This window comes from Phasianus colchicus, chromosome 2, assembly GCF_987193195.1.
Source record: "Phasianus colchicus chromosome 2, bPhaCol1.hap1.1, whole genome shotgun sequence".
NCBI lineage: Eukaryota > Metazoa > Chordata > Aves > Galliformes > Phasianidae > Phasianus > Phasianus colchicus.
This window is the reverse complement of record NC_143437.1, coordinates 38,134,262-38,146,633: the sequence shown is the minus strand read 5'-3', so window position 1 is coordinate 38,146,633 and position 12,372 is coordinate 38,134,262. Positions and strand designations below refer to the sequence as shown.

At 47.5% G+C, this 12,372-nt stretch overlaps 1 long non-coding RNA gene across 1 annotated transcript; it reads right to left on the bottom strand.

Annotated features, from left to right (window-relative positions):
- Positions 1 to 246: 246 nt before the first annotated feature.
- LOC149918966 (uncharacterized) lies at positions 247 to 8,081 on the bottom strand. Its single transcript, XR_016464214.1, has 3 exons — positions 7,992 to 8,081; positions 2,159 to 2,220; positions 247 to 2,059 (listed from the first exon to the last, which is right to left on the bottom strand). It is a non-coding gene; the product is annotated as an uncharacterized LOC149918966 (long non-coding RNA).
- Between the last annotated feature and the right edge of the window lie 4,291 nt (positions 8,082 to 12,372).

The following is a 12,372-nucleotide window of genomic DNA, read 5'->3' as shown; positions in this document are numbered from 1 at the left end:
TAACACTCAGTGCAAGAAAGGGGAACTCCATCTCAGTTGAAGTGAAACGCAAAAAGGGAACTCTGGTAGTCCTCAGCAATTCCATCTGAATCCTATCTCGAGTCTAGAGGTATTTCCTTTCTCTCTTCATGAGATTCATTCACTTCTCCTTTCTCATGACCCAGTCTCCTACTTGTACAGCAGAATTGATGGCTCAGATGGTGCCTTCTGACCTTAAATGCCTGAAGGTTAACTAAGAGTGGGGGCTCATGGCACAAGTAAGAGCACAGCATATTTTTAAAGAAATGCCTTGGACGTGCTCATGCACTGCCATAAAACATAGCAGCTTGGCTAGGTTCATTTGTTTTACCACTTCTTGTCTTCTTGCTAACTCTCTGTACTTCTCTGACATGAAGTTCATCAGTGCACTGACACAGCGACATAGTTATGTATGCCAGGCACATAAAACACTGCCTAGCCATATTTTTGTTAGAAGAGATGTCACACGTGTGCCACATGTTAGTGTGGCTGATGGTGTCTCCCCGGAGCTGGGTTTCATCACATCAGCAGGGAACTGGGCTGGTAGTGGACCTGGACCAGCAGATAGACAGGGACATGGATGAAGAACATCTTGTAAGGTTGATCTCTCGGAGGGGGAGGGGGGGAGGGGAGGAGAAGTTAGGATCCAATTCATTATACAGCAGCTGGGAGTCCCCTGTGCAGCTCTATGTCTGTAGAGGTGGATGTAGATGCGAGTTGCAGCTTGGAGCACAAGCATTTGAAGGTGAGGGTAGATCTCATCACTGTATGAGGATGATATTTGTCTCTAACTGCACACAAAGGACATTTCATCTTTCCTCCCAGCTCATCCACTTCCCCTCCCATAAAGGACATAAAAAGAAACCAAACAAGAAGAGCAGCCAATAGAAACTATCACATGTTTGGGGAAAGCTCGCAGTACAAATATTTCAAACCAGAACTGCCTGAGATGACCTTACAAGCAAAATAGACAACACCTACGTATTGCGATGGAAATGACAAAGCAGGGAAATTGTTGCAGACACAGCACAAATGGACACTAGCTGCAGATTACACAGATTAGCAGAGCATTACAAATTGTACAAAGGAAACGCACAATTTTTCTTTTCAGTATTAATAAAAGACACCTGAAATCAGCAGTACCAATGATTCCTTTTCTGAATTTCAGGCAATATGTTGGACAGCTACATGTTTCTCACTGGCATCAAGCAGCCTTGCTTTTACTGCAAGAGAAGAAAGAAATTCCATCAACGTCAGAGGCACCATGCAGCCATCTCTCTGTACTCATTCCTGAAATGATCTGAAATCTAACAGAAAGCATTTTATTGACAACTACTATGCCTGTTAGCTTTCATACGTTTTCAGGTCTTCTCAAAAGGAGCTGGTTCAGGACCTCTTCCAGACGGACATGTTCATCAGCCCACCCCAACTGACCATTGGAAGCTTTGCAGTGATGCCCACTTGCAGGGCTGCAGTCCCCCTGGGCATGAGGCCACTTATGGCCAAGAGCTCAGGCAGGAAAGCCAGGGCAAACAATCAGGAGGCAGTGCAGAGGCTGGCAGCCCCCCCAGCTGCTTGTGCTGCCTGGCGCCTCATGACTGCCTGTGTGCCATCCTCAAGTGAGAGTCTGGAGAGTGGGGCGATGCGCCTTGCGGTAATTTCTGCAGTGTTGCAGGCCAGGAAGCACCAGCAGAAGAGATGTTATGACAGTGCAAACAGTTACCTCCGCTGCAGGCATGATAGGAAGTGACACTGCAAACAGAAATGTAACCTGTCAAGGCCACAGCTACATGCTTGGGTAGATGAGCTTGTCGTTTGGCCAAGAGCAGTGCCACAGCTCCCTGCTTCCCAGTGCTTGAAGGCATCTGCATACAAGAAAGCCACCCCAAAGCTCCAACCTTTCCATATGAGTAAGGCTAAAGGACAGTGTTTCTGCTTCCTGGCAGCAGTCTGTGTGTGTGCATGTCAGCACTAATTACAGCCAGCAGGATGGTGTGTTTCAGATGTAAAAGCCTTCAGTGCCAGCACGGACCTTGCAGTGCTGCAATGGAAAATATTAAGAGAGGATTACCAGAAGGCCCAGGAGAAATAAAATCACAGCAAAAGGAAATTATACTGAGGAGCACAACATTTGACTTACAACTGTTGTGGTCTGAAACATAAATCCACACAGTACCAAGTGTCTGGAAAACTGAACACCAACTGTAATGAAAATAATCATTTTGCTAAAGTATTCTTTACGGAGGGTAACACTTAAAGACATGTGTTAAGACATTAACGTAAAATCTATGGATGCTGGCCCAGCACTGGAAGGACTTCTAAGATGAGTGCACATGAATGTGCTTTTTGAGATGGCAAGCCCCGCCAGGGTGAGATCCCATATACCTCTGCCACTGGGGAGAAGAGGAAAATGTGCCTTGCTTCTGCCATGAAACTGATGGAGAAGGAAGTGCTAAGCTACATCTTCCCTTCTGCATGCTGCTAGGGCATCCAGATGACAGCAGAGCCAGCCAGAAGGTGCAAATATCTGAAGCAGAAGGCAGTGGATTAGAGATGGTTTTGGAGGCCACTGGGGAGACAAGAAATGGAAAATGAAGAAAACAGAAGCCATGTCAGAGAGAATAACAAGTTCCAGAAAATGAGAGAAAAAAACAGGGGATTAAAAGAAGATGGAGGAAGGAAGGAAAGAGCTATCTAGAAAAAGAAGTGTGGAAAGAGTCAAGACAGAAGCAGCTGAAAGCAGAAAATTCAAAGAAAAAGGCAAATTATATTCAGGCTCTTTAGAGAAGAAACCATTTTCATTATCTATGACCAACAGGGTCCTGGTATTTACTAGGTATAGACATAAAAGATTTGTAGAAGAATTAAGAATTTGTAGAAGGTTAAAGATGTACAAAATGAAAACTTGGATTAGTATAAAATCCTGTGGACATGAAGAGCATTTTGAAGGCAGGAGATATGGCTTGTGAGACAGGCATCCCTTGTCCCAGGAGGTGACTACAACCACCTCTTCTGGAGCCAGGCCTCCTCAAGTATGGCCAGCAGAGCACCCATGAGGAGCATGCATCTGGCAGAAGGCCCTGAAAAACAGAGGACATCCCACCAGGGCTGACCAGTACTCATACAGAACCGAAGCTGGGATCGAGCCCCTGCCAATGCCTAACCTATGACAAGGGCCAGCTGTGGCCTGGCAAGACCATGGCAATACTCTGTGAACAGGGGTCTGCTACAGACATGAGAATCAAGAACCTTGGCTCATCATTACAAGGGCAGCATCCCCAGGTGGCCAGGGGTGGTGGAGGAGGACCCTTGAGATGGGAAGGCTAACACTGAGCTCTTTTGTACAGCATTCACCTCATCAGCACTGTGACAGCAGCTGGTGTGGTGGAAACCACTTGCAGTTAACCTCCAAATCAAATGGAAACATAATGACAACACTGAAGACCATGAAGTCAAAGACCACACCAAACTACTCAAGTGGTTCAAATGCACTGAAACCATATAATGGCTGAGCAATTGAAATACCAAAGGAGTATGTATGAATGTGACCAAAGAAGGTAAAAAAAATGTGCTGTTTCAGATGGAGGAAACTCTCTGTTAGGCAACTGAGCTAGTTAACAGCACATACAACATTACATGTACACTAGGAAAGAGTGTGGTCTGGGCATTGCCACAGTTCAAGAAAGAGCCCTCTCATGTATTTCCCAGGAGCCTGGATGGTTACTTCATGTGTGAGAATGTCAAGCTGTGACCTGCAGGAAAAGAGAGGGCACAAGGGAACCAGATGGCTGAATGACCCCACTGCTGTTCCCAGAAGAAGCAGGAGCAGGCAAGGATGGATCTGGTGGCTGGAAGGAAAAGTGAGCCCTAGGCAGGTCCCTCCATGCTCTGGGTCTCTACTGTTCCCTCTCCCACCAGCCCCCTTCTCTCCTCCGAGCCAGCTTCCCACCACACCAGACTGCCCAACTCCCACTCCCCCACCATCTCATCCACCACAGCTGCAATTTTCCAACCCTAGTAAGAAACAGAAGTATCAGCATAGCATATGCTTGTGCTTGCTGAGGGACGGGAGCAGAAACCTTCCCACCTCTCGGTAGTGCCTCCAGCTGCTGCCTTGCTTTGCCTTCCCAGTCTGCCACATTTTTTATGTACCACATGGCTGCTTTGGCACAACTCAAGTGAGTGTGGGGAGCAGCAGTGGCTTGTGGTGGCCATGGTGGCTCATACTGGCTCTCCAGCCAAGACAGACAGGGGATGCCCCATAAGCAAATGCTGATAACCCCAGCTCAAGTGCTACTCTGGCCACCACCACTGCCACGAAGCCTCTACGTCTGTCTTACACACAGGTTCTGTGCATGACTGATGTAACACACAGGCTCTCATGCAGTGATGAATTTTCCCACACAAGCACTCCCCTCCACCTCTCTACAGAGCAGGAGGCTAGCTTCTGCCCTTCACTTCAAATCCTTGGTTTATGAAATTGTAGGAAAACCCTGAGACAGCGGATTGAGACTGACACCAGGGAGAGAGTTACTCATTCCCATGGCTGGTACTTCTCCCTACCAGCCCACACAGAATCAAAGCATCTCTGTAAGCCTCAGCAGACGCCTGACCTGTCCTATAGGTGGTGGAAACTTGTAGTATATGGTGTAAAATGCCTACAGGAAGGTGTTTGTAACAGGGACAATGGCTAGTGCATATACCTGCCCCAAGGCAGGTTCTGTTGTTTTTCCACTACCACAGAAGTGATGTAACACTGGTTTTATTACAGTGTTGGAATCCAGCAGTGTTTTGCACCTGGGAGGCTGCATCTGACACCCACCTGTGAGGCATCAGTCCCTGAGGACTGGGGCTCTGCTTTGGTTTTGTGGTCACTGCTGCTAGCACAAGAAAATGGACAGGGCAAAAAAAAAACAACAAGATATAAAAAGCAGTCAAAGCACTGCTGAAAAAATACCAAACAGTTGTAACTCTTAGGACTAACCTTTGGTGTCAGAAGAGGCAATGCCTCTGTTTCGAAAGGATGAGCCATTTTGTGGGTATAGCAGCTATGCACTTCATAATCCCTTCCATATTTGGCTTTACTGGCTTATTGTGCAGAGCTATTAGAATCAGGATCATCTCTTATGAAGCTGTTAATGGGATGCAAATTGCATGAAAATTTCTCCGCATCAATAGAAAACAACCTAGCAATAAGTTATTGCATAAAAATCTGCATAAAAATCTGCTACAAAAGAAATACTTTGAAAGAAGCAAAAATCCTGCGTGACTAAGGAGGAAATATGCTTTAGAAAGTGCAAATGAGCACTGGTTTTAGAGGTAAAGGTGACCTACCACAAAAGTTTCTCAGATCCCAAAGAACAGATGTGCCCTAGCTACCCAGGTATAGTGAAACAGTGCTTCACACAACACCATGGCTACAGCCAGGTTAAAAAAAATGCAATGAATGTTTTATGCACTGAAAGATGCAAGTTCAGGCTGACCAAACCTGCATCTGTGCTGAATTCAGCAAAGAGCTGTGGTCAAAATATGTACATTTGAAAAAAATGAAAAGTCTAAGCAGCTCACTGCATGTGATACACTCCTACTTTTCATGCTGCCATGATGTTTTGAGAGTAGAATTGGGCTTTCAGTAAGCTAGAAACACCTAAAACTTGCATGAAGTGTTGATCAGTAAGTTAAGAGAAAGTCTGTTACATTGCTTTGCTGTTTGTTTTTCCTTTTTGGTGTTGACATCAATGTGACTGTGATTTCAGCTGTGGTTTCCAGAGAGCACTGCAGCACGCCTGCGGCTGGAAGGAGCCTATTCTTTTGCTGCTGTTCAGCCCATGCCACCTAGCACAACCATGGGGCATCGCTACTTCTCCCACGTGGCATACAGCCCTCTCCCACAAGCAGCAGAGCCTCCAGCACTGCCATGTACCATCAGTCTCCCACATTATGCCACAGAAATTCTCTTTGGTCTCTTGTTTTAATGTACAGCACCAGAGCAGTGGGAAATACCAGACCACACAGTACCCTGCGACCTGTCCCAGTAGAATTGAGCTGCCTTTGGTACACCTGCTCTGCAAAACCTAGAGGACAGAAGAGAAAAGCCGCAATGCTGAGATTCCTTTTTCTGCCCAAATTCCCTACATGCAACAAGAGCCAGGGGACTGCAGCCTGGGATGCTGCTCTGTCTCAAGCCCAAGGGGCCAGGCTTTTCCTGAAATAACATCCACCTCTTGCTTTGCTGCCTGCTGGGCTCAGCTGATGCACATGGAGGAACCTAAATAAAGAAACACAGAGCTCAGAGCCCAGGCTTTTCCTCTCTGCTATCTGCATTCTTTTGCATTCATTAAAAAACAAACAAGCCTGTTTCCTGATACCAGGGAGGAAAATCACAGGGTCGTGGTTTTTTTGTTTCAGTTGCAATGGCTCAGATATTCTAGGGAGAAGCACCTCTATGGGATTTACACATGGAGATGAGAGTGGTTGGTAACAGACATCAGAACAAGCAACAAATGTCTCCATCCCTCAGGGATGGGAGGAGGGAGAGGGATGGGAAAAGCCAAAAGTGTGGGCATTGCTCTATCAACCAGATGCCAGAGGGAGAACTGGACTATTCCCAGTCTCGCCCAGAGGTCTGCCAGGGGTGGCATTGATTGGAAAGGCAGAGGAACATGGCCTTGTATTTTTGCAGCAAGGATTGGCTTTCTGAAGGAGAGCTAAAAGAAACAACAGCTTCCCAGTGAGCACAGAAATTGAGAGAAAATAGTAGAAAATGTCTCCAGATTACAGGGGTATAAAGATAGCCCTGGAAGCGGCTACGCTCCTTGGCGCAGAGTCGCCAGTGCCGGGAAGTGCCTCACATCCTGTTCTTTGTATTGTTCTCCCAACTTGTCTGGTGGCTGGGAAAGTTTCTTCCAGCAATTTACCCCGTCCTCACCCTGCAGCTGGCCGGCCTGCCACTATTGATTCACTTCCCCAGGCATTTCTCTTACTGTCATGCTCTTGTGGCATCAAAGCAGCCTCTGCGCCCGGGGAGGGGGGTGGCCGCAGCCCTCACTGCCAAAGGAAACTTTTCCTGCATACCAACATTTTTTAACCGCAGGGAATTGCGGCCACGGGAGTGTGGGTAAATGAATGCTCAGCTGAGGGACAGGTGGATTTAGGAGGCATTACTGCTGCTTTATGTGAGAGGAGATGCATTTCAGTGCCCAGCGCTGCTCCATTATATATAAGGCTGTTTTCTCTGCCTCTGAGCACAAAATCAAACTCGCAGCACAAAGAGCCATGGGTTTAGATATATAATTGGATCAAATTGTGTGTAATGACCTTGGTCTGGTCTATTGTGCCTTTGTTTTCCACTGCAGCTTGCACCAGAGCAGGTACCATGTTTACATTGCAGTCAGGGTGACCTGACTCCCAGCCATCCTGGATTCATTCTTCGGCTAATGGAAAGAGTTTCTTTGCTCTGGAAAGAGTGGGTTCTTTGGACAAGGCTGCTGTTCAGCCTCAGGTTGGCTGTGCCAGCGCTGAACAAACCTTCTGGCTGCATACTCTGTGCTCAGCCCGGCAGAACGAGACTGCAGAGAGCTGTGGATGATTGCTCATATATTGAGATGAGTACGGGTGATGGGTTGGTGGACTGGAGGGTTACCAGAGTGGTATGCAAGCACAGAGCTCGAACCCCAAGGTTACAATTAAATCTCACCTGAGGCTGGCTGCATAAGTAAAGCAAGTTGTGTTTAACTGCAGGAAAGAACATCATGTAATGGAAATCTAATTGTGTTGAACAGTACCCAACATAAAGGTTATGGCTTATGGATTAACAGCAGGAACTTAACGCTATGAACTGGGAATTTGTCTGGAACCAGCACAAGGGAAAAAGGTGATTAATGACTTGGGGTACCCATGGGATGCAGTTATGGCAAGACAAGCATGCTTCCAGGATGCACTAGAAAGTATGTCCAGCAGAAGAAGTGAAATACCTAGACGATAGGATGGATCACTGGCATATAGTAGAACTGGCCCATATGATGTGACAGCCATCTCCAAAAAGCAGACTCAGGGATGTTCACATACAGAGGAACATGCTGGAACACTGAGGGCCGTGGGTGGCCTCCCAGAGGGCCAGAAACAAAGATCACCCTTTCGTAAGGGAGAGAGCTACCTGAGCTGAATAACAGTTTTCACACAGTATGTCACAAGAGAAGCTGGACTTGCTCACAGTTGTGATGCAAATGGTTTCTCTTGGGCAGAGGAGTTCTGATGTAGCCCAACAGTCAGAGCACAGGTACAAAATCCATAGCAAGCTTTGTGACAGTCAGGTCAGACCAGGACAAGAACACTGTGAGGCAGTGTGTGATGGGAGAAGCCATCCTTCTCCTGTGAGACTAGAGGAAAAAAACAGAATCTTAATGGAAAATGTGCATAGCCATTTGAGCCAGTAAAGAAAATTTCCCTGCTAATGTGCCACAGGAACTCTTCAAGCACAAGAGGTAGCCAGCCTTTGATCTCATGCCCTTAATGCACTCTGTAAAAGATACAATGGCTCCAAATCCTCTCTTGCGTTATTGCTTGGTTGGCTTAAAGGCACGCCACACTGCCAAGGGCATCTCCTGATGGCTATGAGAGAAAAGGAAGAGTGAAAGAAAATGAATGATTTCATGGCAAAGTCCATCAAGCTCTGTGGTGGGCAGGCAGGGTGCAGGCAGAGCACAGAGGTGACCTTGTATGGCACATTTAAAAACACCAGATGCCACCACACATCCCACTGCGCCGGCTTCACGCTCCCTTCTTTGTCACAACCCGACACATCCCCTACAGCATGATAGAAACTGTAAGTAATTTAAAAGCACAACTAATTACCTCAGAGAGCTATTTAAGTACCCATACCTACAGCAGCCGCAGGACACTTCCCAACGCTACAGGCATCCAGAAGTGTAATTCAGAGCAAACCATCACACTGGAGGAGGCCCGTGAGTGCACAGTGCCAAGGGAACCCGCACATTTACGATTTGCTGCTACAGCCACTGGGACGCAGAGCAAGGAGCCTGCATCTCCAAAGACCAGAAAGCCAGTTGCTGCCTCAGCCTCCTGATAACCCAAGGAAGAAGCCACATCTGCACAGCTTTTGTTAAATGTCTCGAGTGCTTCATTTTGCAGGAGCTGGGAGGAAGCAGGGAGAGGCGAGAGCTGGGGGCCGTGAGTGAGGCATGGCGGCCAGCACAGCCTGCAGTGCCTCCTGCCAGCAGCCCCTGCACGGGGAGGTCAGCGCCAGCAGTCACCACAATTGGAGTCTTGTGTCAGACGTGTGAGAAAACTCTCCCTTTCCTGTCGCACGCTGCTGCCACCACAGCTGCGGGCCCCCTCAGACCTGAATAAACAGAGCCGCGCTGCTGCCAAGGAGCATCCAGATGTGCGCAGGGTGACTCAGGATTTACTGGCACTTCATATGTGAGATCAGATTCAAGCCAGGACGGTGCTGTTTGGTAAATTAGCTTTTTACAATCTAATTTCCTTACTTTAGCTCTTTTTTCCCCCAGCGTCTTGAAAGGAAAGAAAAAAATGATCCAAGATGCCAGCGTCTCAGACCGCTTTAAAGGGCCTCTGTGAGGTGTCTGCCCTCTGACTCGCCTTCCTCACTGCAAAACTTCCCCAGCACTGTGATTTAATACACACACCACAACAAGCTGGCAGTTATACCGGTATTCATGCAAGGTGACTGTGAAGATGCTGTCGTGCAAGCAGAATAAGGTCCTCTTTAGCAAATAGGTCTGTGTGCAAGCTCAGAGATGAGCTGAAATGATGCAGCTTTTCCAGGGGACTGTGGAAATCACAGCACAGCCGGGCTGTGAGCTGTGCTTCTCTGCCTCCAGGACCCACAGCGGGACTGGCAGTATTCACATGTACCAGGAGGCCTTGGCTAAGCTATGGAAGGCAGCTTCAGGAGAGCACCAGAGTGTGGCTTTTTGACCGAAGGCACACTGCATCTGTCTGGTTTACTGGTCTTCTGATGTAGACCTAGCTTGGAGGGTTGTGGGATCCTCCTGTGAAGTGAGATTTTTATAGCACAGCCATATTTTGCAACAAGCCTCCAGCCTGCCTAGGATCCCCCTGTCAAGTTCCATTTTTCAGGCTCTTTGTGCAAAAATGATACTTAATGGAGGAACCTTACTGGTGTGTGCTCAGGCAAGGGGGAAAGAAGACGCAACATGCAATCCATAAATAGAGACACTTTAGAGGCTCTTTAAACATTCACGCTTTTTGCATAATTGATGACTTTCCATAATAGATATGGATGATAAACAGCCTTAAATAAAATGAAAATTTATCAGTGTCATATCATTTATCAGCATTATGTTAAATTGGAAAGTATGGGGAAAATATTACCATGTACTCGAATGAAATCAGTGAAAGGGAGAATAATCTGGGGGCTGCATCATTGCATTCATCAAGGCTTTTAATGAGACAGCCAACAGCTAAGAAGCTGCACTGAGACATGGGAGACAAGCAGAATTTGGAGCATCCAAATACAAACACTTGGGCTCAAAGAGGGCAAGGGAATGGATGAAATGTAAGGTCCATGCAGCCCCTTGGACCTTAACATCTGGCAGCATATTCACTCTGTGGGCCATACTGTGAAGGGTGAGGGGAAGCAGAGGGCAGGCTCATTCATATCCATGGTATGTCGCTGCATATCCACAGCGGGTCATGGGGAACAATCTCTATGGCTTTGAAAGGTCAGAAGCAAGTTGGCTCTCCAGACCATTCAGTGCACACCTTCCCTATATAGGTACCTGCAGCTAACCAAATCCCACTGTGCTGTGGGGAAGATAGGCACTTTCAGCAAGAGTTTGGTCCCATTTGGTATATAAGTGAGGCATGCTTTGTGGGATGACTGCTCCTGCTCATGCCCTGCAAGCAGAAATAGGACAATGCTTGGACTATGATTTTCAAACTTCGTCAATCAGCCTGGATGAATCCCACCTCTGGGAAAGGCAGGGCTTTCTCAAGGGATTTTAAGTCACTCCTAATTACTTCAAAGTGTGAAGGCTCCCGTGTCAAGGAAGGAAGCAAATTTTCTTCATGATGATGGCCATAGGTATCACGAGGCACTTCAACTTCTCCAACGCAAACTGATGAAGAATCTTCCATGCCCTGCAACTTCTCATTCCCCATGATTTTTCAAAAATAATTGACAGAGGCTGAGAAGGTCAGTGTATTCTCTCAGGGTCCACTCTACTGCAGCATGCTTGTGTAGATAGTTTGATTTTTCCAAGTATTCCCCCATCAGCTCTTTGCTATCTGTGTTGACAAGGTCAGTGAAAAGACAGAACAACCAACCAACCAAAACAAAGCCAACAAAAAAAAGAAAATTCAGTGTTTTTTACTTGCCTGCAGCATTTTTAAACCTGTGGATAGAAAGCAAGGCTTTCTTGTCACTTGGAATTCACACAGTATTTGTGAAGTGAGAGGAAAGTGCTTCCTATGGCCAAAGATGAAGCCAGCCTGCAAGAGGAGAGCCAGTGAGCTGTTTCTTCAGGACCTGCTAGCAGAGAGGCTGCTTCAGGCTGCTGGACATGCCTGCTGTTGGGACCACTCTTCCCCACTGACTCTGGCAGAGCTATTTCGGCTAACACAAGGCTCGGAGCCGGGGACCTCTGCTGAGGCCAGCACTGGCTCCTATTGCTCAGCCCCAGCACAGACTGGAGCTGGTGTCACCAGGAATATAAGTGATTTATACCTACAGTGAGCTGGAGCTACTACCAGCAGTCAGTACGGCTTAAACAGAGAGCAAATCAACCCAGAGAAACTTCTGCTGCTCTTGATGTCTCCTTTTTTTTTTTTCTTTCTTAAATTTGCAAAGCCTGTCCATGATCTCTGTTGGACTTTGCTGCTCCTCCCACAGCCCATGAGGCATCCTGCTGACTGCACTGTGGTGGGATCAGTGCCAGCAGGTCCTCGGGCAGGGCTGGGGCCAGGAGGACAAAGCAGCTAGTCCAGCAGGCCTGGCTCCCAGCAACAGCACAGGGCTCTTGTGCAATCTTCCTTGAAACAAGTTCAATTTGGCTGGGAGTGAAGCATTTGCGCATGGCCTGGAAGCTGGATCAAGTACTATAAACAAAAGGAAACAAAAAGAGGGAGAGCACAGTGTCCTGCTGTGAGGGGTTTGGCCAGAGGAGCAACATCTGACCCTGGCCAAGACATGCTGAGCCACAAGTGCCCGGAAGATGAGGAGATGTGGCATGGGGAGCACTAGGGCTGGGACTTCTTCTGGGTAGGGGTGCACAGATGGAAGAGCTCAGGGCCCATCGTGGAGCATTCTGCACCAAAGAGCTGCAAGAATGCAGAGAATGGGAATTGGGT